We start from the raw sequence: 6,299 nt of genomic DNA on the forward strand, positions 1-6,299 counted from the left end.
CACACACACACCAGTCCAGGAAGCAGCAAGCACAAGGGAAAAGCACAGAGGCCCAGAAGTAAAATATAAGCGGTGTCTTGGTTTGCGTCCTGCACCTAATTTCCATTCCAATCACTTAATCTCCCTGAACCTCGGTTACTCTACTGGAAATGGAAAATGATTGTCTCCCTTGACGGGTTACGATATTGGATGTGAACAGTTTATATGCCCACAATCACTTTACATGTATAGTATTATAGTCTTGCTTTTTTCCTCGCTTGTGCCTTTTCTATTTTTTTCTCAGAATAATGTAAGACAAGCCCATCATAGAAAATTAGAGAAGAGTCTCAACAAAACAATAAGGGGAAATAACCCATCATTGCATCACTCAGAGGTGGACACTTAACAATTCAATTCATTTTCTTCAAGTCATTTTTTGCTCAATATTGTTCATAATATGCCATATGTATAACTTGCATTCATATATATGAACATATACTAGTATATTCACGAGTGTTCTTTCATATCATTAGAAACCCTCTATAAAACATGACTTTAAGTAACACACATTCCCCCATCATCTTTATCAACATTATAGTCAATGTTATCATCGGCAACAATTGAACACTATGAACCATGTATACTAGGGTAAGTGGTGTACATAGATTTATGTTACTTTATTTCATTCTCTTGAAAGATGTTTGTATAATGAGATGAATACAGCCAATAAAACCAAAACATTGAATGAAGAGACTGATAATATTAATCAGTAAGCCTCTGAGAGAAACTCCAGGACCATTTAAACTAATTTAACTGGCAATAAGGTGACAGTAACATGGGTAATGACCTCATACTTCTCTGAAAAGTTAAAGCAGAATAAGAATGTGTGTGTGTGTGTGTGTGTGTATGTGTTATCACTTATATAAGCACTTGAAAATACTTTTAAAATTTTATTTTAATGTCTGGGAAACAAAGTATCGGTTTTTGTGTTCCTGAGAAATGCAGTCATTTAAAGATGGGTTATGCCCAGTGAAATGAGAAAAGGCTTCTTCCAGTACACACAGGCACCATTCAGGGTTTGGGTGGGTGTTTTACAATCACAGTAGAGGCCTTTGGCTTATTAAAATCACAATTTTTCTGACCATTTAGCCTCTAAATGAAGCAGCAGGGAGAAATAACACTGTGTTATTTCTTTAGCTTTCAGAAATCAATCTTGTCCTTTCCATTTTATCAACAGAACACATTCAGAGCAGAATTGGGGCAACATTGCTGCCAATTTGATTTGACCAATGATTCTTAAGCAACAACGTTCACAACAATGACCACTTTCTGTTGAAAGCTTGCTGGTCTACCAGCCTCTGCTAGCCGAGGTAACAGGGGGAGAGTACTAGAGATGGAAGAGTCGGCCTGTAGCGGGGGAAAGGGGTGGGCGAGGAAGGATGGAGGGGGTCTCTGGAGAAGGGGCTCCAGGCTGTTAACTTTCTAATCCTCCCTTCAGAGGGGCCTGCTGGCCGCCAAGACTGTTGTTATCCTGTGTGCGGTGTTGACGGTCTATAATCCTTTGTCAGAGTAATTGACGGTGAAGTCTGCACTTTTGCAGCTAATGATAAATAGGCCTTTTAAAGGTTGTAATTTCTTGTTTAACCGATGCCAGTTGCAAATAGTTTGTGCTGAGGAATAATTCCTCCGTGCCAAATAAAATACAGTGGAAGTCTGTGGCGTGTTTTTCAGCTTATTGTTAGTCACAGCCTGCCTGACAGAGCACTTTCTGTGCAGGAGATAAATGCGCAGGCCGTCTGGCTGCCAAACTTAGTACAGAGAGAACTTTTCTGGTGGAAAAAGCTTTCCTGTTTCACCATCAAACATTAATAAGGTTTTTTTTTTTAAAAAGCTGTGCTTTTAATTTTTATTCTTTTATAAAATTCTTTCAGAGAGGTAATTGTTTGATTCCTGGACAATTCTTTGAGTTTTTAAAATGTCTCAATTCTTTCTCTGTTCCATCCTGGAGCTCCAGTCTGCACACAGCTCCTCCAGGAACACAGCCAGAAGGGGACCCTCGTCATTGCGAAGAAAACTCTGTGATGAGCAATAAGATTGGAGAAGAGGGTCAGGAGTGTTCTGCCCACTTCAAGAGGGAAGGGAAGGTTTTAGTGAAAGGGGCTGGAGAATGGCCAACAGGAGAGAAACAAGGGTTCCTGGGGGCTCCAGAGGGCGCAGGCTGGCTTGGATTTGAATTGGGATGACTGCCTTTAAAAATGAAACAGAGCGACACAGAAATACGATGGGAAATACCATTTTGCCTCAAAGTACAGATGAACGCATTTCTGGGAGTTTTGTATATGTAATAACATGTTAAATGTACCAGTGGAGTTAGCAATTTAAAAATATCCTAAGTTCAGGTTTTTTTGGGTCCTATCTGATATTATGTTTTTGGAAACTTGCCTTTTTTTTTTTTTTTTACGCATCAGGTTGTTTAAAATGAGGCTCCTTAGGAGCCTGGGAAGTTCAGAGGGAGCCTTTAGTGGGCCGAGTTACTGCAGGCTCGCAACAGAGGGCAGCCTGGACTTCTCGGTGTATAGTTGGCCATTTGGAAAGTCCTTCAGAGGTCCCCCAAACACTCAAAAAATCATACTTTTTCAGGTTCTGAATTTGCACTTTGTATCTTTAGTAACTCGGATGCACACAGACTTCATAGATTGATGAACAGGAGCGTTAAAAAGAGGAACAGACAGGGGAGAAAGTGGGAGATGATGGACAGAGTAAGATTGGGGTGGAAGTTTTAGAATCAGAGCAGCCCCAGCATCTGACCATGGAAAGGAGCAGGCAAGGCCACATTCTTAGCATGGACCTTCTGAATCTATAGAGCATCTTTTGTCTCATGCCCAGCCAAAACCAACCTCCATGCAATTACCAGGATGCTAACTGAAAGGCAAAACTGCTCCAGTCACCCACTCTCCCGCTGAAAAACACCTTTCCTGATTCACCACCACCCCCCCACACCCGCCCCCTGCACGAAAGGCTGAAGTCCAAGTGAATGTTGTTGGAGGGCCCTCACCACCTGGCCCTGCCTTCCCCATGGCTTCGTATTTCTTTTCTCAACGCTCCCAAATACTGGACTGTGACAACACAGGAGGGTCAAGATCGCGTCACTTGCCTGCCCTGTGCTCTTATAAGTACCGCGCGCTAACCGATTGCGCCACTGGAGCTCCTGCCCTGTGTTCTTGAGACATTTACCTTTAAAATGAGCCCATGCTCCTTCGTGGGGCTGCAGTGAGGAACAAATGAGGTGAAAAGCCTCTCTGAGCAATGAGTAATTCTGCTTTCTATCTCTCTACTCCATCCATTACAGTCTTTTCCCCTGATCAAAATGTATATTTTTCCTTCCAAATCCAGTGCAATTAGGCCTTCCTTTGCTGTGACTTTTTTCTCACGTATTAAAATACAATTGATCTTCCTTCATGCTACCTTTTAGAGCAGTGGTTCTCAATCTGTGGGTCGCGACTCCTCTGGGGGTCGAACAACCCTTTCACAAGGGTCGCCTAAGACCATCGGAAAACACATATATAATTACATATTGTGATTAATCACTATGCTTTCATTATGTTCAATTTCTAACAATGAAAATACATCCTGCATATCAGATATTTACATGACGATTCATAACAGTAGCAAAATTACAGTTATGAAGTAGCAATGAAAATAATTTTACGGTTTGGGGTCACCACAACATGAGGAACTGTATCAAAGGGTCGCGGCATTAGGAAAGTTGAGAACCACTACTTTAGAGTGTGTGCCCTCCATTATTTCACTTAGCTCATTTTTTTTTCTGAAATGACTTGTTAATATACCTGGTTTTCTCACTAAATGGTGAACTCCTTGGGAAGATGGAGGCCATTGATCTTCTATATACACCAGCCAGTAGGTGTTCAATAAACATATGTTATAGGAATAGAAAGGATACACAAGACAGGAGATCTGAATTGATTCATCATTGGAACTTAATTCGAATCCCATGGTTTAAAGTAGGGGTAGGGAACCCTTTTTTCTGCCAAGGACCATTTGAATATTTATAACATCATTCACAGGTCATACCAAATTATCAAGTTAAACATTAGCCTGCTATATTTAGTCAAACACTTAATTAACTCACCCCTCATGCCTTGGCAATGGCAGATCAAAAGATTTTCATGGGCCTTACATGGCCCAAGGGCCGGACATTCTCCACCCCTGTTTTAAAGGCTCATAATAAGCTTTGAGCATGAAGTCAGTTTATTTGTGGGCATCTGACTCTTCCATCTCTACTCAGGCCAAATGCTTTGCTGGTTTCGTTCAAATATTATACGTATGTCAGACTCCCCCCATGGAGTTGGTTTGTGTGTGTGTGTGTGTAAAACAGACTCACATTTCTGCTAACAAATGTAATTTCCATCACAAAAGGATTAAAAAGAAAACTACCCAACTTAATTTCTGAACGGAGCTAATCAGTTCTTTACATTGAGGTGCTTGCCCATGTTCATGTCAGAAGATATCAACTTTTGATTTGTTTTCTCATGTTTTCTACTGTTTTGTCACATGAGCACCCTCTGAAGGATAACACTCAAATTTTATTTATTTTTATAGCACTTAAACAAAGACGGTATAATGTGGCTTTTCCATAAATGGCAATAGTAAAATATTCTAAACAACTTGGGGATTCCAGAAAGCTGAGGCTGTAGCAGCTCAGTGATTGATGATGCTGAGGGTATCAGATGGGTCCTAGATCTACACAGTTATCTCGTTCCCATTGGCCTCATGCATAAGCAGATTTATGCTCCCACCATTCTGGGAGGGTTTTTTAACTAGTTGATCAGGAGAAGAATAGAAATAGCTTGCAGGCTATATGTTCAAGTCTCAATTTTTTTTTTGCTAAATTAAATGCTCAGAAGCATTTCTCCAAACGAAACACTTCTCGGGAAAATCACATGATTGCAGCCCAATCATATCAAGAAGTTGGTCGATTTATCTATTTCAATTTCTGCATTAAAATTATACCAAGCACACGCTCACAAATCCCTATCCACTTCTTAAAAGTTCTTTCATTTTTGAACAGTTTCAGGAAGGAAATTTCATGGCCTCTGCATTTCCGCAGGATCTCTGGTCCTATGAAAGGCAAATAGAGTGAAGCTTTTCAGAACTTGGCCTCTGGAGCCAAATGACCAGGAGTCACGCGTTTTAGTTGTGCACCTTTGGTCAGGCTGCTCAACCTCTCTCAGCCTTGGTTTCTTCATCTGCATTATGGGGATGATAATAACATGACCTCTTAGGATAGTGAAATATAAAATAATTGCCTACAGTGGTTCCTGGCAAATAGTACATACTCTGAAACCATTTTATTAAGAAATATGTATGAAGTACTTCCTTGGGATATCATGTTGACCTAACATCATGTTAGCTGGAAAGTATGCAAGAAAGGTACAACATATTATCTCTGCCTTCACAGAGTGATGGCATTATATGATAATTATCCTATATAATAAAAGCCTAATATGCAAATTGTCTCGACCAGGAGTTTGACTCCTCGTTATGACATGTGCTGACCACCAGGGGGTGGCACGGAACATGGTGGGCTTCGGTAAGGCAGTGCTGGTAGCGGGCGGTAGTGGAGGCACTCCAATGGGCCCTGATGAGAGTTGGGCTGTGGCAGGATGGTGGAGCAGGTGAGCCATGGGTGCCAGGCCTGCCACGCAACTCCCAGGTGCTGAGGGAGCCAGGCGGGGGGCCAGCCCCGATCGATCATCCCGTAGGCGGGATGGTGAGGTGAGGGGGCGGTGCTGACACTTCCATTAGAGAGAAAGGGCAAATAGCAATATTAAAATATTTCTTCTAATTACCTTCCTTTCAATGTGCATGAATCCGTGCACTGGGCCACTGGTATAATCATATAATTTAAATTATATAATAAAATTCTATAATAATTATCTAATAATGTCTTATTTCTATGCATAATGCTTTTAGAAAATCATCTTATTTGTGCCTCATAACAATCCTATAAGACAGCGGTTCTCAACCTGTGGGTCACCAACCTGTGGGTCGAATGACCCTTTCACAGGGGTCACCTAAGACCATCGGAAAACACATATATAATTACATACTGTCTTTGTGATTAATCACTATGCTTTCATTATGTTCAATTTGTCACAATGAAAATACATCCTGCATATTAGATATTTACATTACAATTCATAACAGTAGCAAAACTACAGTTATGAAGTAGCAACGAAAATAATTTTATGGTTGGGGGCCACCACAACATGAGGAACTGTATTAAAGGGTCGTGGCAT

The 6,299-nt window shown here is 41.0% G+C and overlaps 1 protein-coding gene across 1 annotated transcript in view; it reads left to right on the forward strand.

The window, feature by feature from the left end:
* PRRX1 (paired related homeobox 1) overlaps nt 1-6,299 on the forward strand; it is a 66,160-nt gene that overhangs the window by 31,594 nt on the left and 28,267 nt on the right. The gene's annotated exons all lie outside the window — the stretch shown is intronic.

This window comes from Myotis davidii, unplaced genomic scaffold, assembly GCF_000327345.1.
Source record: "Myotis davidii unplaced genomic scaffold, ASM32734v1 scaffold580, whole genome shotgun sequence".
Lineage (NCBI taxonomy): Eukaryota > Metazoa > Chordata > Mammalia > Chiroptera > Vespertilionidae > Myotis > Myotis davidii.